The sequence below is a fragment of the Sus scrofa genome, chromosome 14 (genome assembly GCF_000003025.6).
Source record: "Sus scrofa isolate TJ Tabasco breed Duroc chromosome 14, Sscrofa11.1, whole genome shotgun sequence".
Classification (NCBI taxonomy): domain Eukaryota; kingdom Metazoa; phylum Chordata; class Mammalia; order Artiodactyla; family Suidae; genus Sus; species Sus scrofa.
In genome coordinates, this window is record NC_010456.5 from 79,524,063 (window position 1) to 79,547,622 (window position 23,560).

General features: G+C 42.1%; 1 protein-coding gene across 50 annotated transcripts in view; it reads right to left on the reverse strand.

Moving 5' to 3' along the window:
• The window catches only part of KCNMA1 (potassium calcium-activated channel subfamily M alpha 1), a 760,956-nt gene that overhangs the window by 178,681 nt on the left and 558,715 nt on the right, over positions 1-23,560 (reverse strand).

Consider the following 23,560-nt stretch of genomic DNA (forward strand, 5'->3'; position numbering starts at 1 on the left):
TGGATGAGTAGCCAATAGGTCATAGCTCCCATCCATGGGCTGAACTTGCAGTTGTGCTGGTCCCATTCTATCTTACAAAACTTACTTCCCACAATTTCCCCCAAATTCCAGTGAAGTAGGATTAATCTCAACTCAGATGTCCCAAAATAAGCTTGACAGAACTTACTAACAGGTGTCACCCTGAACATAAAAGAGTGGAGAAGGAATTCAAGGGTACTCTCATTAAAATGTAGCTTACTTTGAAAGAGGCAAAAAATTCATCCAGTGCCTGGAACAGTGCATGGGACATAGCAGAAGCTCAATATTTGTTGAACAAGTGAATGAAACAACTTTGGGAGGCACCAGGTTTAACAAAACCAAACTAGGTAATTTTTTTTGTCTCTTTAGGGCCACACCCATGACACATGGAGGTTCCCAGGCTAATGGTTGAATCAGAGCTGCAGCTGCCAGCCTACGCCACGGTCACAGCAACATGGAATATGAGTGGCATCTGTGACCTACACCACAGCTCATGGCAATGCTGGATTCTTAACCTACTGAGCAGGGCCAGGGATCGAACCCACGTCTCATGGATACTAGTGGGGTTCATTAACTGCTGAGCCATGACAGGAAAATGCCTAGGTAAATTTTTTTACGTGTAGCTCTTAGAGTATTGTACATGTTACTGTGAGTTCTAAATCTCCAAAGGTGAAACATGACACCTAATCACAGAATCCTTTATTTCAAGAAGCAGCTCATAGAGACAAGCAATGCTGTTCTAAAAACTCCTTCTCCTGATCTCCCCACCACTTTGTTTCCCTGATTGGTCCTACTGTCAGAAATAGATCTCTCTGTGGCTGTTCTCAGTTGTCAAAATCCAATTCTTCCTATAACGCTCCCATCACACACACCTCATCTGTGAGGCTTTTGCTCACTTCCCCGTCTTGAACTACCTTGCCTTAATTTAGGGAACATGAATCATGACACCTCTGGGGAGCCTGGGAGGGCTAAATGAGATGATGGTTAAAGAATGCCCACAAATTTCAAAATCAAACTATGGTTACCAAAGGGGAAATGTGGGGGAGGGACAAATTAGGAGTCTGGGACTAGCACATACATCCTACTACATATAAAACAGATAAATATAATAAGGACCTACTGTATAGCACACAGAACACTACTCAATGTTCTATAATAATCTACATGGGAAAACAATCTGAAAAAGAATGGATATATGTACATGTATAACTTTGCAACTTTGCTGTACACTTGAAACTAATACAACATTGTAAATCGACTATAATCTAATACAAAATATAAATTAAACTTGAAAAAAATTTTAAAAAATAAAAGAATGGGAGTTCCCGTCGTGGCGCAGTGGTTAACGAATCCGACTAGGAACCATGAGGTTGCGGGTTCGGTCCCCGCCCTTGCTCAGTGGGTTAATGATCCGGCGTTGCCGTGAGCTGTGGTGTAGGTTGCAGACGCGGCTCGGATCCCGCGTTGCTGTGGCTCTGGCGTAGGCCGGTGGCTACAGCTCCGATACAACCCCTAGCCTGGGAAACTCCATATGCTGCGGGAGCGGCCCAAGAAATAGCAACAACAACAACAAAAAAAAAAAAAAAAAAAAAAAAAAAAAAAAAAAAAGAATGCTTAGAACACTCCCTGGCTCACAGTAAGCATTCCGGACTTGTTACTTATCATTAGCTACCATCACTGCATCTGAGTCTTTTGAGATCTCATAAGAATTATAATAAACTGGAATTTGGAACATGACCCCCTCCCTTCTGCATTCAACTTTGTATCTTCTAAAACAAGCAGCATTCTACCTTATGAGGTGTCTACAAGACACCTCATAAGCAATTAATAGCTGGCGAACTGAACTAAGCAAAATGATCTGGAGAAAGAGACACAAAGAAACAAGCACAATTTTTCCAGGCATCCAATTGCAAGTGAGCATTGATCACGTCACAGCCTTTAGAGTTGACCACAAAATGAACCAATTTCTGCGTCCAAATGCTGAAAAAGTTCTACATTCTTGGTATGTCCTTGGGAACATATGCCATTGGCTGGTTTTTAAACTTCCCAGAACACTTCTCACTGAGCAATATGTTTCTGAGAAATTTAGTCATCCCAGCACATCTTGGGCTACTTAGCAAGTGGCTTATGGTTTTCTAAATTCCAAATCAAAAATATGAGAGGCTTGACTTGGACAGAACAGCCTCTCAGCAATGAGTGTATCTGTCACCAAAGCAACGGAAGTCCTACCTCCTACAAGTGAGGGGTCCCACCACCATCCCTGCAGAAAGGAGCCCCCTTTGCTCCATCTCATGACTATGCAGTCCTCCCCATGTGACTTAGCCCTCTGTCTCTTCCACTGCACTCTCTGGACTCCAGTGTAGGTCAAACCACAATTCCATAGGAAATAGACCGGGCCCAGCAAAGGCTGTATTTAGCAATTCCATTACTTCCCTTCCCTAAGTTCTTAAAGGGAGACCAACTGTTGGCTATTAATAATTAAGAGAAAAGGAAAGATTTAAAAAGAAAAGCATTTGAATCAGCATAGGAATCATGAGCTTGCTTCAGATGAAACAGACCTCTAGAGAATTACCTACGCTTTTGCAAAATCTTCAGTACTTTAGACGGTTCGGGGAGAAGGCCACTATGTCCACAGATGTTAACACAGGACCATTTCTTAACAGTGGGCACATCCAAGGACCTGAGTCCTGTGTTTCTCCAATTCTGCTAAGCATGTGAATCACCCAAGGATGTTAGTCAAATGTGGGTTTCTGTGGTCTTGGGGTAGGGTCCAAGAATCTGCATTTCTAACAAGCTCCCAGACTACAAGGATGCTCCCCAGACATGGACCAAGCTTAGAGTAGGGAAGGTACTTCCCAAAGAGAGGGAAGAATAGGGAACTGGTATTCCCCTTCACGCCTTTGAGGACCAGAAAAGCAGTCATGGCCCAAAGGATTTGAGTTACAGATGAAAAGGAATGCTTTCCATGAGTATCACTAAATTTTATTTTTGTCTTTTTTTTTCTTTTCGCCTTTTCTATGGCCGCTCCTGCAGAATAGGGAGGTTCCCAGGCTAGGGGTCTAATCAGAGCTGTAGCTGCCCCTCCTATGCCAGAGCCACAGCAAAGCAGGATCCAAGCTGAGTCTGCAGCCTACATCACAGCTCACGTCAACGCCGGATCCTTAACCCACTGAGCAAGGCCAGGGATCAAACCCGCAACCTTATGGTTCCTAGTCAGATTCATTAACCATGGAGCCATGACAGGAACTCCCGAGTATCACTAAATATTGGCTCCAGTTATGGAGAAAGCTTGTAGATAATTAAGCACAAGATGGGTATCCCAGTGTTTGGGTTGTTGTGTTAATTAGTCTAAACAATATTTCAGAGATCCAGATTTATCTACTTCATCTCTCTCCATTGATCCAGTGACCCCAATGATGGTGTAGTCACCATTGCGATGGGGGTTGTATAAAGAGAAAACAATGACATGGCTATATTTAATTCAATTAAAAATAAAGTCTCAAAAAATGGCCCTGATTTGTAATCCCTAATTTCTATTCAACTTTTCCATTGTAGGACACAGTGTTGAGTGGGAGGACAAAAACACTTGCCAACTCGGTCCCGTTTTAGTGACAGCAGATTCCGGATACTTATGTCTCCTATCGCTGTACAATACGGCCTAATAAAGTCGAGCCAAAGAGACTAGATTTCATTTCAGAGCAAAGGGTTGCAGCCATAAACTTTTGCTTTCTGGCTGAACAGAGCCATTCAAGCTGCGAGCATAAATTCTGCTAGTTTTAGGTATCAGGATGATTGGGAAGCCAAATGGGTTATTTGTGAGGCAGGTATCCAAGGCAGAGGCACCCGCTTTATTGTGTATTCATTGTTATCTAGAAAATCTCTTGCCAGCTAGAGAATATTTTCACAGGAAGTTAGAAATGACTTCAGAAATTCCCCTCTGCGGCTTCCTAGAGTGGATTTTAGACCTCATCAAAAAGAGATTTGGTTCAGAGATTGAAAGTAGACAGCTTATAAACTGCTGAGGTATTTAGCTGGGCTTAGCAGTTTCTTTTTAAGAAGGGCCATGATCCTGAGCATAGCGGTAACATAGAAAGTACCAAAGCACTTGCCACCTCTGGGTTCAAATCCTAGCTTCACCGAATGCCCTTGGGCCAAGCTGCATTACCTCTCCAAGCTTCAATCCCTTCAGCTGCAAAATGAGGGCAACAATAGTACCCACCTCCTAGAAAAGCAGGTGAAATGAGGTGACCCATGTAAAGCACTTAACATAGTGCCTGGCAAATAGCTAATGTTTGCAGAGCACTTCCTATGTGACAGCTTGTTTGGTGTTTTAATTGTACTACAAGAGGCCATTTATTGAATATGTATCCTGTAGATTTTCTATAAATATCAGTAATCATTATAAATAATGAATGTTGAATATGGTGATTGATGGGGATGGTGACAGTGGTGCTGGTGCTGGTACAGATGCTGGTGCTGGTGATGGTAACGATGATGGCAATTATGAAGACATCTCTATTACTTGCTCAAAGGAACATGGGTCAATGAGATGCTGGGCCTATGATTCATGGCTCCCTATTGCTTAGCTCCTGCTGGAAAATCCTGCAATATCACTGATCCTCAACTGATCCTCTGGACTAAGGGGAAAAACTAAACAGCCTGAATTTGTCTCCAAAACATAGTGGTGTTCCCTAACCCTCCCCTTTCCTAGTGGCCACCAAATTCACTCTGAATAGATAGGATAGTAGGAAAGAAGTTGGGTATTTGGAGGAACTGATCCATCTGTTCCCCAAATAGGAGAAAGGCCATATGTGGACAGTGCCTTTAATCTGTTGTTGAAAGACCCAGCCTGGCCTTCAGAAAGGAGCCCTGAGCCAGAAAGACCCTCACAGGTAGATTGGATTAGCTACTTCTGGTTTCTGGACTTGACTGTTGCCCACATTGCTGCCATAGAGACTCACAAGATTCTACTCTGACCTCTCGTCCTCCTTCATAGCAAATGGCTTTCCTCTTTGTTTGCCACCCAGATTGATTCTGAACTGATACGTGGCCCGTCCTTGGTCCACTGGGTAGGCATGCTAATACACTGATGTTTGTTCATCTTTGTAAAAAATACTCATTGAACTTATATTTGAAGAAGAGCCAGGATGTAAGAGAGAATGACCACTGGTCAGAGCCCTCAGCCTCTACTGCCCTCAGCAATTCAATCCTGGCCCCAATTCTGCACACTCCCTTCAGCCAAAAAAAAAAAAGCCTTGCAGTTAAGTGGATTCATCCTTTTTAGAAGGAAAGTTAGAAAATACCTGTTGTTACTTGAACATGCACTAACATGTTCAAGAGAAGTCATCCCTCCTACTGCAAATAGTTTACCAAAGTATCTCTTCCAACTATAAACTGTATGCCTCCCAGGGAAAGTTCTGGAAGGCACATTTTCCTCCTTCTTATTGCATTTCTCAGATGCAACTCATTATAGTTCAGTATTCCCAGAAAACTCTCAGGATGGAATTTTCAAGTTGGTATAAGACAAGAAGAAAGGACTCATGATGATCATGTTTGGTCAGGGAGAGGTCTCTGTCCCTGTGCTCACTGGTCCCATGGGCAAGTTCAAGTCCAATTACAGTTCAATCTTCCAAGCAGCACCTGGGAAGTTGCTTCACTCTCTGAGTTCCCCACAGCTCAACACACAATTGTTCCCCTTCCAGACACTGCCACTGCGGGGCTGTCCTGGGCAGGGCCACCTTGCTGGCTGGACTTTGATTATGTGTGGAGAAGAAGAGCCAACAAATCTCCATTCACTGATATTTGCCGCAAATCCAGGCAAGTGCACCCCGGTTTCACAGGTACATGCAGATAAAATCTAGCTTTGGGGGCAGAGGGTGGGTTGTGGTTTATTTGGTTGTTTGTTTGTTTCATTTTAGAGCCATGCCTGCTATATATGGAAATTCCTGGACTAGGTGGTCAAATCAGAGCTGCAGCTGCTGGCCCATACCACAGCCACAGCCATAGCCACACTGGATCCGAGCTACACCTGCAACCCACACTGAAGCTTGCAGCAATGCCAGATCCTCTACCCATTGAGCCAGGCCAGGGATCAAACCCACATCCTCATGGACACCATGTCAGGTTCCTTTCTTTTTTTGTCTTTTGTCTTTTTAGAGCCGCACCCTTGGCATATGGAGGTTCCCAGGCTAGGGGTCAAATCGTAGCTACAGCTGCCAGCCTACACCACAGCCATAGCAATGCAGGATCCGAGCTGCATCTGCTACCTACACCATAGCTCACAGCAATGCCTGATCCTCAACCCACTGAGCGAGGCCAGGGATCAAAACCGTAACCTCATGGTTCCTAGTCGGATTCATTTCCACTGCACTACAGTAGGAACTCCTCCATATCGGGTTCTTAACCCTCTGAGCCACAACAGGAACTCCTGAGGGTGGGTTGTTGACAGAAACATTGAGGGGGTTAAGGGAACTAGTGTCACTTAGGCTGATGAACAATGCTGCTGCCCTAGAAAATGCATTCGGGCAGAAAATTCTGCTAATTCTGCATCTCACCACAAGGAGTTCCAGGGCCCTCCCCCATTATCAGTCATTTGCAAAGATGCTGGCAACACAAAATGGTAAGCGATCTAGAGAGGGCTGCCTTTATACCACCCTAGAGGATAGTTTTAGATTAAGTTCATCTCTCTATCTTCTCCCATCAGTGGCTCAGTCCTAATCCAGGTCTCAGTGCAAATACGGACTCAAACAGCACAACCCACTCCTACGTAGGAAGCTGGGGGTTAGTTGCTGTCATATACTGGTCATCTTTCCAACAATCTCCTAGGCTCTTCTACTTTTTATGGTGGGTGAATATGAAGCTCAGAAAGCTTGAGTAAGCAGTTCAAGGTCTTATAGCAAATCCTGTCCTAAATCAAAGCCCCCCCCTACCCCAGCCCTCCCCTTGCACGGCTTCACAACACCCTCCACATCTCACAGGTGAGGAAGAACAGGAAGGATAAGGCTGTGCTGGCACATTTGGACAACACAGTATTCCATGGATAGATCTGGAAAGAGGGATACTATCCTAGATCTTTAGAGGATCAAACCTAATATGCAATGTAAATTCTGAAAGAAGTACCAAGGAGTCCTCTTTCACAGGTTCTTTCCTTACTAGTCAATTCAAGGAGAAGGGAAAAAAAAAAAAAAAAAGCCCAACCATGAAAATAAATGGCCTTCTTGCTGCCAAACTTTAGCTGAAAAAAGAAACCAATAGAAGCTCCTTGAGAAATGATATTTATTTTGTCACAGTCTAGGAAAAAAAAAAAAAAGAGAGAGAAACTGATTACATCCATTGTCCTAAAAAGCAACACCATAAATATGGAGGCTAGGAATAAACACAGGCTTCTCTTGGCAGACTGAACACAACAAAGAGCTTCTGCACAACAAGGTCAGTGGTCAGAGTTGTATGTTAGTTCTCGGTGAGCAGAGACATTCTACCTACCAACACGGTATGGAAAAGTAAGGACGCAGTATCTCTCACTGATATGTATATCAATTAATTCCATCTATTTCCTATCCTACTCCCCATTTCCTAGCGTTCACAAAGCATAACATTGAGGAGTTCCTTGGTGGCTCAATAGGTCAAGGATCTGGCATTGTCACTGCTGTGGCTCAGGTTACTGCTGTGGCACAGGTTCAATTCTTGGTCCAGGAACTTCCACATGCTATGGGCACAGCCAAAAAAAAAAAAAAAAAAAGTACCATTGAGACAGGACACCTGTATTTCTTTGAACTTGAAACTCTAATCAGTGGTCCCGCATCGCTCTTGTTACCCTGGGATACATGTGGCAGCTAATGATAGAAACTACAAAAATTGTACCCAGTTGAAAGGTTTTATTGCACGCCATTTTTCAAGATGGCAGATGGATGCCTAAATTGATCTCGGCATCATTTTACAGGTGTCCCAAGTTTCTCTAAATCAGCCAAATGAGTCTGAAGTTGAAACAGCCACCTCACATTGTTCTATCAGGAGATGTGCAGGATTCCACTGTCATGAAGCTTGCCATGTTATGTTATTCATAGCCTCTGATGAAAAGGTGGATTACCTCAAATTCACCCCAAAGAGAATGATTACTGAATATGCTAAAAGGACATGATGATGATAATGCCTTAGAGGCAATATTCTCCCTGGTCCAGCTATAAAGGACAAACATAAAATATTGTTTCTAAAGCTATGTCTGGGTCTCTGGCTCCAGATAAAATGGAATACTCACACTCTACCTTGTGTTTTTCAGTGAATGTGTCTATGAGACCTGAACACAAGGCATTGAACAGCTATTTAAATACTGTGAGAAGTAAACAGTAGCAATCAGATTAGAGGAAATGCCCAGAATTGGAAATAGCACCCAAAAAGCAGTGATTTTACTATTTCTTTTGCTCTAGTATCCTCTAGCCTGACTTCCAAGAAGCCCAGAACCTTCTTGTAAGTGAGGACAAGAATGTGGACAGAGAAAGCACCAAGAGAAGCTCTTGTTGCGGCTTGAAGTCCAGCAGAGGGAATTCCTCTGCTTAGAGACAATGGGGGGAATCGTGGCTTTAAGTATTTTTTCTTTTCTTCTCTTTTATTGCACCCTCACCCCTAGGACATCCAGTGGCAGTGATGGCAATGGAAGCTAAAAGGAGATCAAAGGAGGCAGGAGGGCTTTTCTAGCTAGAGAATCTGAGGTCTCAATAGAGTGAAGCCAAGCCCTGTTGCTTTTTATCTCTCTTTGTCCTCCACTGATCACAGTAGCTCAAACCAGGGAAGCCAAAGTCCCAGATCTCTGGTCAGAAGATAAAAAGGAAGACCCCATGGAAACCGAAAGTCCCCCCAAAAATCACGGAAAAAGAGAATTTAAGAAAGTAGCCCTTTACAGTTGCTTATGAACTACTGGGCTCACCTTGATCTGTGCAAGGATGAAACTGACCGTCCACAGCATATACAGATTTTGAAAACTAAATTATAATACCATCCAGTCTGAGATTGAGGTGGGATAGATTCAAACAGCACTGCCAATGCTTTGAAAACTTAATGACATTGAAATTACAACCCATAGATGCTTGATCAGAATTTGCAGGCTAAAACCAAACAGGTCAATTACATGCCAAAATAAAATTACCAACATGCTTGCAAGATTTAAACAAAACTCAGAGTTTCATAATAAAATAACCAGAATGTCCAGGATACAATAAAAAATTACTTGGCATATGAATAAACAAAAAAAGATCTCGTCTCCCCTCCAATGCCTAGATGGCACAGGTCTTAGAATTATCTAACAAGAGCCTTAGCATAGCTATTATAAAATGTTCCATTAACTAAGAGAGGACACATTTATAAAGAACTGAAAGATAGAAAGCCTTAGCAAAGAAACACAGTAAAAATAAAAATCATATGGAAATTCTAGGATTGAAAAATATAACTACCCACTCATTAGATGGGTCAATAGCAGAATGGAGATGAACAAGGGAACAATCAGTAAACTTGAAGTTAGATCAACATAAGTTGTGCAATTTGAACAACAGAGATTTTTAAAAAGATTGAAAAAAAGTAGATAGAGCCTTAGGGTTCGATGATGTATTCAAAAGGTCCAATATTTGTGTCATAGGAATTTCAGAAGGAGTATGGTGCAGGAAACAAAAAATTGAGGAAATAATGAATGAAAAATTCTCAAATTCCACCAAAGACAAGCCTAGAGACTTAAGAATCTTAGTGAGACTAAACAGAATAAATGCAAAGAAATAATGTTTTAACACTGTGTAATCAATCAGATGAGAGAAAACTAAAGGCAAGAAGAAAATTTTTAAAGTAACTGGAGAAAAATGACTCATTCTTATAGGTTAATGACAACTCAAATAACTATAGATTTCTCCAGAAACAAAGGATGCGACAATGAAGTGAAAAAACATATTTAAAGTACTAAAGGAAAAGATTAGTCAACCTAGAATCCCATACCCACCAAAAAACGTCCTTCAGGAATGAAGGTGAAATAAAGACATTCTCAGATGAAGGAAAATAGTATTTGCTGCCCACAGCTCTAAAGGAACTGCTAAAGGAAGCTGTTCAGATAGAAGAGAAATGACTCCAAGGGGAAAGTTGGAACATCAGGAAGGAAGAAAGAACATGAGAAATAGGAAATATTAGAATAAATATAAAAGACTATACTTCTATTGAGTTCTTTAAAGTATGTTTGATGGCTGAAGAGAAAAAAAATCATAGAATTGTCTGATGGGACTTTCAGTGACACAACTAGAATAAAACTAGGGAGGGTAAAGAGACCTATAGGTTGGTAAGGTCTCCACATTACACTTAAACAGGTAAATAATTAAATATAAGTAGAATTGGAAAGTTAAATATGTACATTATAATCCCAAGGATGATGAATTAAAAGACTACATAAAGTTATATAATAAAGAAACACTATAATAAATAAAATGAAATACTAAAAATGTTCAAAATAACATAAAAGAAGAAAATAAAGAGGAAAGAGGAGAACTAAAAGAGAAGAAATAGAAAATAAAATACAAAACACTAGATATACTTCAAACATATCCATAATTACATCACAGATAGATGGTCTAACATACCTTTAACAAATGGAGAGTCAAAGAGTAAAAACAAAAACCAGCTATAACCTGTCTGGAAGAAAATTACTTAGAATGTAAAGACATAGTTTGGTTCAAACAACTCATCATGAAAAAAGATATATTTTTCATGAAATCACCAATCAAAAAGAAAGCTTGAGTGGGTCTATTAACAAAGACCATCATTAAGGATATCAGGATTAGTATATAATGATAAAAGGTCAATTCATCAAGAAAAAGCAACAGTCCAAATGTATATAACCTTAGCAGAGCTTCAAAACTCACAAAGCAAAACTTGAAGAACTAAAATAAATTCGCAATTATAGCTGGAGACTTTAGCACTCTTCTCATTGTAATGGGAAGAACTAGTAGAATTAAAATCAGCAAGGGTATTGAAAAACTGAACTCCACCATCAACCAACTGGCTCTAACTGACATTATAGAACACTGCCCAGCAATGGCAAAATATACATTATTTTTAGGCTCACATGGAACATTCACCAAACTAAATCACATAAAACACACTTTAACAAATTCAAAATAATTGAAATCATGCAAAGTAGGTTCTCTAACCATAATGGATTCAGACTACAAATTAATAATAGAAAAATAGAGGAATACCCCTAAATACTTGGAAATTAAGCAAGAGACATTTAAATAATCCACAAGTCAAAGAAAGTCTCAAATGAAATTACAGAATATTTTAACTGAGTGAAAAGTGAAAGTATAACATATCAAAAATTGTGGAATGCAGCTAAAGCAGTGCTTAGAAAGAATATATAGCATTAAGTGCTTATATTAAAAAAGAGAAGTCTCAAATAAATAAACTAAGCTTCATATTAAAAAACTAGAAGAGAAAAATAAACCCAAAGCAAGCAAAAAGAAAACAAAACAAAAAAAAAAAAAAGAATGAAACCAAAGAAAATAATGCAAACAAAAGCTGATTAATTGAAAATATCAGGAAAATTTTCACATAGTAAGGTTGGAAAAAAAACAGGAAGGAGGCAATAAAAGGAAGGAAGAAAGGGAGGATGGGACGGAGAGGTGCCCTAGCAAGTTAAGGATCTGGCACTGTCATTACTGGGGCAAGCCCTAGCTCGGGAACTTTCTCCTGCCACAGACAGAGCCAAAAAAAAAGAAAAAAATGAAGGAAGGAAGGAAGGAAGACACGAATTTAAAAATCAAGAATGAGAGTGGTTATCATTACCAATTCTGCAAACATTAACTGGAAAATAACGCAAAACGATGAACAACTTTCGCACATAAATTGAGCAAATCAGATAAACCAGACTAATTCCTCAAAAACCCCAAACTGCCACAACTCACCCAAGATTAAATAAATAACCTAAATAGACCTATAACTATTAAAGAAATTAGTCTTTAAAAACCTTTGGAAAAAGAAATTCAAGTCCAGATGGCTTCACTAGTGAATTCTAGTAATATTTTAAAGAAAAAAAAAAAAGAATTCTACACAACTACTTCCAGAAAAGAGAAGGGAAAAACTTCCCAACTCATTTTACAAAGCTGACATTACCCTAATACTAAAGTCAAAGACAATACAAGAAATCTATAGAATGATATCCACCTACAAACATAAAAACTTCACAAAGTATCAACAAATCAAATCAACTTATAGATATAGATGATATATAGATATAAATAAGTCACACTATGACCATGTTGGGTTTATCTTGGAATGCATAGCGGCTGGTTTAATAGTCTCAAATCAGTCAATGTAACCCACCATATTAACAGTCTGAAGAAGATAAACAACATGATTATATCAAATCAGGCAAAAAAAGCATTTCTCAAAATTCAAAATCACTTCACAATAAAAACTCTCATCAAATTATTAATAGGAAATAACTTCCTCAACTTCAAAAGAACATCTATAAAACACAACTAATGCTATACTAAGTGGTTAAAAAAAATATTTTTTTCCCTAAGAATAGGAATAAATCAAAGATGTGCACTCTCACTCCTCCTGTTTAATATCCTACAAAGAAGCACCATCCAGTGCAATATAGTAGAAGGAGACGCGGTCAACATAACGAAAAAAAAAGTGTATTTCTATGAACAGATGGAAACAGAATTTTTTAAAGATGCCATTTAGAATATCTCCCCCAAAATGTGATACTTAGGTATAAATCTAATTTTAAAAAGTACAGAATTTGCTTGCTGAAAACCACAAAACACTGATGAAAGAAGTTAAAGATCATCTCAGTAAATGGAGAGATCATGTTAGCAAACTGGAACCAAGTTCATTGGCGTCAGTGCTCCCCCAAATTAGAGTACAGGTTGAACACAATTTCAATCAAAATACCAGTAGGATTTTTCATAGCTATAGAAAAGCTGATCCTAAAATTTCTATAGAAAGGCAAAACACTGGAAGAGCCCCAGCAATTTTGAGAGAGAACACATTTGGAGGAATCACATTACCTAATGCCAATTTTAAGCCACAGAGGATAATTCCCAGATCTCAAAATCCAATGGAATCTGTCTGGTTGGATTTTGAAGGTCCTTGGGGCTGGTAGCTCCTTTCTTCCTTCCAGTTTCTCCCCTTTGGAATGGGAATGCCTATAACTGCTCCCTGACGGCTGTCCGGCCACTGTATTTTTAGAGGCAGAATACTTGTTTTCTAGTTTTACAGAACACAGATGCCCTCTCAACACCTTAGTCCAGTGAAACTGAGTTCCCTGGGCTTTAGGCCTCCAGAAAAGGAAGAGGGAAAAAAAAAATATGTTGTAAGCAACCATGTTTGTGGTAATTTATTATAGCAGCCAGAGGAAATTAACACATATGACTGCATTTCTCGTGGGTAGATGCCTAAGAGTGGAATTGTAGAACTGTCAGGTCATATAGAAACTCTATATTTCACATTTGGAGAAAACCCCCAAATTTTTAAAACTAAAAATGTTATCTGGGAAAGACAGTGTTAGAAATTTTTCCATGCTTCCTCTTCTCATCACTGTTTAACCCTTCTGGATCTCATTCCCTCTAAGTGATAAGACCCCACTGTTGGAAATTTACCATACTTCATTCTGACCCCCTGGCGCCCTCCTTCAGTGGGGTGGGACTATGCTTCTTAGCTTTCTGACATTCCCCTCAGCAAATAGGTCATCATCTCCTTCTCCAGATCCACAGCAGCGCTTAACATGAACAACAAATTCTCCCACATGACAAGGCATTATGATCTAGGGAAAAGAGCAGTGCCTTGGTCTTTACCAGACTAAGGAGCCATGGATGGAAGGGGGTCAGACATAAGGATTTCCTAGTTTTGAAAAATATCTTCAAGCATTCCCATTGTGGTTCAGCAGTAATGAACCCAACTAGTTCCATGATGATGCAGGTTTGATCTGTGGCCTCACTCAGTGGGTTAAGGGTCCGGCATTGCTGTGAGCTGTGGAGCTGTGGTGTAATGTCGAAGACTTGGCTCAGAGCTGGCATTGCTGTGGCTGTGGTGTAGGCCAGCAGGTGCAGCTCCAATTGGACCCCTAGCCTGGGACCCTCCATATACCACACATGTGGCCCTAAAAAGCAAAATGAAAAAAAGAAAGGGAGGGAGGAAAAAGAGAAGAGAAGGGAAGGGAAGGGGAGAGGAGGGGAGAGGAGAGGAAAATATCTTAATGTTTATATCATGTAGTTTGGCATGGTTGGGGAAACCTAGGATACTGCTTTTACAAATATTGTAAAGTGATTTCTGTTCTGTTCTTCTCTGTTCGGAGAAGCTACTGATTTGAATATAAAACCAAGTAGTGTTTATATATTTCAGACACTTTTCCAAGGGAAGCAACGTGTAGGAGTGGGGAAAGCCATGAGCTCTGAACCCAACAATCCAGCAGAAATCTGGCGCTTGCTCTACCATTTCCAACATCATTTCCTATTTTCTCTTCTCCTATTACCTTAGGCACATTTCTGAAATGATCCTCAATAAAATACCCATGCATCAAATAAAAATAACTTCAGCGAAAGGTATATCTTATAAACTCTAAAGTGCCCTCCAAACTTAGGGTGCTTTAATAAGTTTAAACATCTTGACAAAATATCCCCCTATCTAATCAATGGTGGTTTCTTGCTCTGTACCTCCTAGGGAGGTAGAATAGTCACCTCAAAGTTCCAGGTCCCTCGTCATTATTCCGGGCATGGATTTCTATTTGGTATCACTTTAGGGCAGAGATAACAGATTGAAGAAGAGAATCTGATATTTTATTCCTAATAGCTTAATAGCATTTTGAGGGGTTTTTTTGTTTGTTTGGGTTTTTGCTTGCAAAATCACCAATGATGGGCAGCAACCATAAAATGTAAGTTAGCAATTCTAAGGGGAGGGGGCAGGAGAATGCCCAGGTGTACTCAGAAATGCACTCAATTCATTAAATGCCAATAATTTCTGAGAGAGCTCACACTGATGTTTGACCAGGAGCTTGATCAAGAGGGCCTTACTTCCCGTTAGTGACAATATCCTGCCAGCTGATAAGGGCCAGGGGAGTAGTAGCTACTCCTAGGTTTCACATTGAGTCCTGGCCACTGCAGTTTCTGGGGCTCCATCTCAACATGCACAGGGCTCTGTACATTATGTAATCTTTCTGCATTGCTTCGCCTTTGTTCAGTCCTTGCCAAAAGCCAAATAAAAGAATCCATATGTGATTACAGCTATAAAACCAAAAGGAAAATATTAGACAAAAATATAACATTTTGGGGTTTCTAAGTTTGTTTTACCTTTAATGCTAGGCAGACAGTTTACACAAATCATTTTGCTGCAAAGTAAAGAATAATGAATTAAATGTGTTCCCTGTCACCATCGATCATGTACGTCTGCCTGTGATTGACCAAACATGTAAGACACATGAAATGACTTTCTAATCATGTTAAGGGGAGGAAGGGAGGGAGAAGGGGAAAAGATGGGGAAGGGGAGTTTCAACCTTTTTTTTATTTTATTCAGAAATTCCATTGACATTTTCTGGCAATCTTCTAACATGCTGTATGAGCTTCCCTTTGCTAATAATGTTTGCCTAGAGAATTTGTAAAGGTCTGAGAACTCTTTAATTCAATGTTCCAGAAATTACTGGGGCCAGAGGGGAACAGAATCCCTGTTAATAGTTCATGGATTAATTCTCTCTTCATTTGCCATCGTTTTCAGGGACGTTACTCTATCTTCAGGCGGGCGTTAGTCATCATGGCAGCGTCTACAGTGATGGAGTAGGCAGGCAGAGCCACTGATGGAATGAGGTTCAAGGAGGAAGAAAAAGAGACATACAATGCCGTGGACCCCAATGGGGTACTCAAGTTTAGCAAATTCATTTCCACTCATGAGTGTTTATTTTGATTTGCGAATTTAAACAACACACTGACTGGATTTTCTGGCAGTCGAAATGGTTTATAACCAACTCTAGCCAGCCTCTGTGCATCTTGGCCAAGGATTATGGAGCTTTACATTTCAAGTTTCTACGTCAAGTCAAAGCTCTTTAATTTGGCAAGAGAACCACGTGCAGTAGCAAAGGAAGAAGTTTTCAGCACCCAAATCACCCCAAATTGTAAGTCCTTGCTGGTTCTGGCCCTACCCAGCTGTCTGGCTCAGGCCAGGCATTCACTTATTCAACATGCCTCTGCTGAGTACCTATTACGAGTCAGGTGCTGTGCTAGGCACTGGGGATATGGGAAGTAGCTCTACGCTTCACAGCACTTCTACTATCTCAGAGAAAAGAGGCAACAAACAATAAATGCCATGGAGAAAAACAAAGCCTAGAGAGTAGACAAGGATGTTGAGGTATGGGGTGTAGAGGGAAGGGTGATGCCACTAATAACGAATTGTTTCTTAATCTGGGTGCTGGTTACATGGAAGTGTAAGTCTGCAAATATTTAACAAGCTGTCCATTTATCAGATGCATACTGTGGTTCATATATTACACTTTGACTAAATGTTTGTTTGTAATCCCACTTTAAAATTGCAATTCTAGGAGTTCCCATCATGGCGCAGTGGAAACAAATCCAACTAGGAACCATAAAGTTGCGTGTTCGATCCCTGGCCTCGCTCAGTGGGTTAAGGATCCGGTGTTGCCGTGCGCTGTGGTAGACTCGGCTCGGATCTAACATTGCTGTGGCTGTGGTGAAGGCCGGCAGCTGTGATCCGATTAGACCCCTAGGCTGGGACCCTCCATACACTGCGGGTGCAGTCCTAAAAAGCAAAATAAATAAATAAAATTGCAATTCTAATGTTTTAGAAAAAGGCCCCACCCCCAACACAACAAATTAGCACTGAGCAAAAACATGAAGGATTTTTGATGGAGGGAAGCCATGGAGCTGCCTAGGGGAAGAGCATTTCAGACAGAGGGAACAGCAAAAGCAAAGCTCCTAGACTAGCCAAATGGAATATGGCTGACATTAAGCACCCAAGAGCCCTTAGGAGATGAGGCCAGTGAGGTCACAGGAACCCGACCGCTTGGGACCTAGAGATGTTTGCAAGAACTTTATTCGAATGAAAGGGGATACCATGTGGAGATTTGTGAGAAGTGATGGGATCTGACTCGTGCTTGAGAAGGATGGTTCTGGATGCTGAATTGAGAATAGATAGGATGGGGAAGGGATAAAGGCAGAGCATGGAGGCCAGTCAGGAGGCTGGTATAATACCCTAGGAGATAGATGAGGGTGGTTTGATCTGATAGTAAAGTGGACGTAGTGAGAACTGCTCAGATTCTGGGCATATATTCAAAGTCAAGCCAAATGGATTTCCTGCTGAATTGAATATGGTTCAGGAGAGGAGGAAAGGAGCTAATGGAGACAACAAAGGTTTTGGTCTGAGCAATGAGAAGGATGATCTTGCCAACAGTGCAATAGAAGATCAGGTCTATTCAAAAAGAACAGGAATTCAATTCTGGATATGAGATCAAACATTCAAATAAAGATGTTGCGTAGCAATTAAATAAATGACGCTGGAATCAGGTTCTGGATGGAGACATAAATCTTAGAGTCAACTATGTATCTAGGACTTAGAAGAATAAATGAGATTACCAAAGAGATGAATATACTTGTCTTAGGAGACACTCTCCACTGGCGAGGAAGATCTGCAAGAGTCCACTGTCATGATACCATTTGTGATCTGAGCGACATCGCCCTGGGTGTGGAATAAGCAACAGTTTACACCCCACTATCTAATCTATACCACATGTGAATTTATTTTGCCAGACAAACCTTGTCCTCTGGCACCATCACTGTTTTCTCCTAGAAGCAGAAAGCCACCTGAACCCCAGGCTTATCATGTGGAATCCTGGTCCCACTTCAGAGATCCTGTCACACACCTCTCTCCCACTGCACACAGGCTTCCCTTGTCTAGATGAATGCCTCTGGCCTCCAGAGCTTTCACCCATCAGCCAATAAGAATTGCTTGTTAGCTTCCAGAAGCATCCGCCAAAGCCAATGAGCCTCGCTTTCCGAATACAGCAGTGTGTAATGTCATTTCCTTCCTGAGAGCCTAGTTCATCCCAGCCCAGGCTAACCCTTCACCTGTCCTGATGCAGTGACTCTGTCTTTATAAGTGCTGGTCTGAGAGAAAGGTCAACAAAACCCACAGGATGGGGCTGTGCAAATATGTGCTCACACATCACAGTCAGAACAGAGGCTTCCTGAAGCTTGTGAGTGCCTCCCAGCCAGAAGGCTGACAGTGTGACTGGCACACTGGTTGGAAACATGGTAGGTGCCTGATGAATGGCTACTAAATCAATGGTTTCCATAAAATATATGGCAGAAAAACTAAGATGATAACACTAGCTAAAGTTCTCTCTCAGCCTGTATCTTATTTCCTCTTGGTATACTCATGGACCTATTTGGAACTAGTTTACCTGATTTGACATGTGAGTTTGTCAATCCCATGCTTTATACCCTCCCCAACGTTGCTGAACTTCCCTTAACCCACAGTGTCTGCCACAGAAAAGCAGTGATGATAATAATGCCAAGTTTGGGTAGGGTCACTGTGAGAATTAAATGAGATGATGCCTGTACAGCACTTAGCATTGGGCTTGGCACATCGTTCGAACCCAGTATAGTCCAGCTGTTATTAAAGATTCTTGATTTATAGGTCAAGCTCTCAAACCATAATGTTTTAATACATGCATATATACAAACACATATGCAAGCAAACATAATCCAAAACAAAGGTACTAAAAACAATCCCCTTGGCTAAAATTAGGCTAGGACTCTGCATGGCTGAAAATTTATCTCAACATGGTGATAGCAGTAATGAGCAAATGCTTCTCATATCCATCAAAGTCCACCTCAGCCAGGAGACAATCTGAATAACACAGTCTGATTTCCCTAGTGCTTCCTCATTCAGAAATAGAAAATGTAATGGAGGGGACTGAGCTGTGATCAATATTAAGTAAATTTCACCTGCAAATTCCAAATCTTATAAAATAGGGGAAAAAAAACTAGAGTTCCTGTCATGGCTCAGTGGAAATGAATCTGACTAGTATCCCTGAAGAGGAAGGCTCGATTCCTGGCCTCACTCAGTGGGTTAAGGATCTGGCATTGCTATGAGCTGTGGTATAGCTCACAGATGCGGTTGGATCTGGCATGGTGTGGCAGTGGCTGTGGCGTAGGCCGGGAGCTACAGCTCCAATTTGACTCCTGGCCTGGGAACCTCCATATGCCACAGGACATTCCACTTACCCTTCAAGACCTGAAGAGTAAAAAAAAAAAAAAAAAAAAAAAAAAAATTAATAGGTTAAAAAAAAAACACAGGAAGTATATAATGGACTTTCTCTAATTTCATAATTTATTTATTCAACCGAGAAATACCTATGGCATACAGACCATGTTCTAGACTGTGTGAGCGTGTGTGTGTAAATTGGTAGATTATCAGAGTCAAAATAGTTGGCAATCCTGAGAACAATTTGAAGACTCAGTGTAGACTGAAAAGAATTTTTCTTTCTTTTTTTTTTTTTTTTTTTTAGGGCCATACCCACAGCAGTGAAAGTTCCCAGGCTAGGGCTAGAATCGGAGCTACAGCCACTGGCCTACACCACAGCCACAACAACACAGATCCGAGCCACTTCTGCAACCTACACCCGCAGCTCATGGCAACACCAGATCCTCAACCCACTGAGTGGGGTTCAGGGATCAAAGCCGCACCCCCATGGATCCCAGTCCATGGGTTTGTTTCTGCTGAGCCACAATGGGAACTCCCAAAAAGAAATTCTGAGAGTGGATCACCCTCTAAAACACATAACACCCACACACACAATTTAATATGTTCAAGGATAGCTAACCCTAGGAAAAATAATAGCACAATTCACAAAGATGGCAGGTCAAGCCTCAACTTGAAACCAGTTAGGTTACAGACGAAGTTAAATATTACATGGTAAACTCTAAAACAAACAAAAAAAAATTTAAATCAGTGGATCTTAAGTTACATTCAAGTGAGGATGCCAGGGAGAGGATAAGTGTGGCCATTTATTCAGGGATGAGGCAATGGCAGAGAAGCTAAGCAAGTTGTCTTAGCTTTACAGAAGACACCGGGGAGAAGACTCACTTGAACCTGACAGGTGGGTGGGGATCGGATGGTGGCGAGTGATGGGGATGTCCCGGGCCTGGTTGACCATGTAGATTAGATAAGTCACAGGAATCAGGACACTTGCCAGCACTCCTTCAAGGCGTTCAAGGGCAAGAACCAGATGCTGACGGACTAAATGCTTAACCTGTCATTAGCAACAAGCTGCTACTGTCATTAGCAACAAGCTGCTGGGCCGGAGGACCCCTGAGCTGCCAACCTGAGCCTCTTTCATAAAGGTATTGACTGTAAGGTTAGCATGGATTTGTTCAAACCCCAGCATACCAGAAACTGCAGAGGTCAGATCTTGAAGGGTAAGTGGAACAAATTGAGGACAAATAGCCAGAAAAAGCCTTTAGCAGTAGTTAGGAATTCTTAAGGAAACTTAAGGAATTCATTACCCCTCAATAATGCGGGCTGAAAATATAAATAGATTCCTAAAAACTTTAGACCAATTCAGAGCTAGGCTTTCAGGGACAATGACGTGGCACCCTGGAGCCAATGGTCTTTGAAAGTGCCCTTGCTGAAGGGATAAACAAGGTGCTCTCCCATACTTCCTGGTGCCCCTGGGCTGGGTCTCTGTTGTAACCCCTACAAACCAGTAGTGCCTCTTTCACTGAACTTCACCACCCTCACAGTCAGTCTTGGCCTTTAGCCTCACGCTTTCGAAAAGCCCAGATGGCCAGTCACTGTGATATGTCACCCCTGTTTCAGTCTTGTTCTTTCTTCTTGCAGCAGGAGCAGAGTACAATGTATTATGCAGATGTAAGAAATAGGCACCAAGCCTGCCCAGGGCCAGGGAGAGGGTGAGCTCACCCTCCATCTTTGGCTTCCAGGAACGCTAAGTTCTCATGGGATCAGATGCTGCTGAAGCCTCATCTCACCTCCTGCCATCCAAATAGGCCTGCCTGTCCCCAGGAAGGGCTAAAGGATTCTTTGCCAAAGGGCACAGAGGACATCAGGGAAGGGAGCCCTTTCTACAAACTATAATCCACGTATGGATTCTCTCTTCTGTCCGACGCCCCTCTTAAGAATAAGTAAAGGCTTTGTGACCCCTGGAACAAGAGCTAATATATAAAACCTGCCAAGGAGAGCATCACTACGGTGTCCCTATTTATTTATTTCTTTTATTTTTTACTTTGGCCATGCCCCCAGCATGTGAAAGTTCCTAGACCAGGGATCGAATGTGTACCACAGCAGTGATAAGGCCAGGTTCTTAACCCCATAGGCTACCAGGGAACTCCTGAGGCTGTCTCTATTTAAAATAAAATATATATATGTATATATGTATATATATATGTATATATATGTATATATATATATACATATATATATATGAAGGGAAGAGACTTTATTATTTCCAGGTCATGTTCTTTTGCAAATTCTGACACAAAGATCACCTGAATGTCAAGAGGCCATATTCAGAGCGCTACCTCCAAACATAGAGGAGTTGGCCCCAGACAGAAATAACACAGTAACATAACCCTGGAAAGGAAATGTGTTTTCAGTTACACCAGGGCCAGGTCGGACCTCTCCCACAGGCCCTTCCCAAATAAGAACTTGGCAGTGGGGTTAGCTGGGCTGGAGGGGACATCCTGGGCTGCAGAGGTGAGGCCCTTCTGGGTCTTGAGGAAAGTTGGACAGAAGTTCTTCCTCCCTGCTGGTAATAACACTGAAGAATCAGCGTCACATCCATTCGATTAATTTTCTTGACAGGCAGCTCTAGTTTCCAGGCAGGGACCACAAAATCAAAACATACGCTTGTCAAGGGCCCCATGTGTGGTGGGGTCCTGCCAAGGACATGTTACATCAACGCAAGGAAGCAGAGCCCAGGTCCTCAGACCACATGCCTGGTCTTGTGGGCAGCTCCCTGCAGGAAGAAACCACCAGAGTTTGGTTGGATGAACCAGAGGTGCTCTCTTGGCAACAGTCCTTTATCCGGGTCTGGGCTCCTTGTGTTGAATGTAAGAGCCTGAAAGACACGAGGCTACATCTGGCCTTTAGTCTCCTCTCTAAGTCCAACCACAAAGCCCTCCCTGCTGCCTCCACTTTGCCTGCCTTCGGCTGTATCCAGGCAAGGGACTGGCAGCCTGGATTAAAGAAGCCATTTAAAGGGAAGCCATGTCCCTATCTGTGAGCCGGGTCTGAGCCGGGAGGTCTGCGGAGCTGAGGTCTCTGAGCACATAGTAAGTAAAGGACTTTTTAATCAAGGCATCCGTTGCTAAAGTGATTGAAGGGGCTCCAAAACAATTTGTTCTTTTGTGTGATGTTAACTATCAATTGGCTAAATGATGTAAAAGGGGTGGGTCCAGAGGGCAAGGACCCTGGGAAAAACTATGCTCTAAGTCCCCCAATTTGTGAACAGCAAGGCTGAGCCCTGCCATGGAGTCAGTCCAACACCTGCATCTCTATCCTTCACGGCCATCCCTCTGCCTGCATCCAGGGCCATGTCCCCACTCCACTGAATACCCAACTGCTGGTGGCAGACACAGTGCTCATGGTAGCAAGAGGTCGGTGATCTCACACCTTCCATTTCAGAGTTTCTGGCCCCTTTGCAGGATCTCCTGGTACTCTCTAATTTCCCATCTCAACCACCGGTAATTCCAGAAGGAGAATGTCAATAAATGACTAACAGGAGTTCCCACTGAGGCACAGCGGAAATGCATCTGACTAGTATTCATGAGGATGCAGGTTTGATTCCTGGCCTGGCTCAGTGGGTCAGGGATCTGGCGTTGCCATGAGCTGTGGTATAGGTGGCAGATGTGGCTTGGATCCCACGTTGCTGTGGCTGTGGTGTAGGCCGGCAGCTGTAGCTTCAATTTGACCCCTAGATGGGAACTTCCATATGCTGCAGGTACAGCAAAAGTAAAATAAAATAGATGAGTAACAGGGAGGGGAATACAAGTTCAGACCTTGAGCTAATTGCCACCAAAGCCAAACCAGGGAGGCCCAAACTAGACAAGATTTACTTCACTTGTTTGTCACCTTGACTGCCTACGCCAAGAGCAATGCAAGGATGAGGGCTGGTGTCATCCTCAAGAGCCCCAAAAGCCCCCTGAGTGGAACCTCACCCTAATGTCCCAGAAACCCTCCTGGCCTGGCCTGTGAAGACAGAGCTGGGTCTTTCTTTGTCTGAGTTGGTCCAGCAGGCAGGGGCCACTTTGGGGACTTTGGAGCAGCTGCACAGTCAGCCCTGTGGGTGACTTGCCGGCCGGGCGATGAGCGTGTCCAGACTACCCGTCTCACAGTGTAAAGGGCTCCACTGCCAAGGACTCAGTTCCCCCTTTCACTCTCCATTCAAACAACCATGGCATGTCAGCCTGCTGGCCTCCTTGATTGTGCAGAAATAAATAAATGAATTATGTTGTTGGGGTTTGGGCTTCAGCACAAACACATGGTCTGC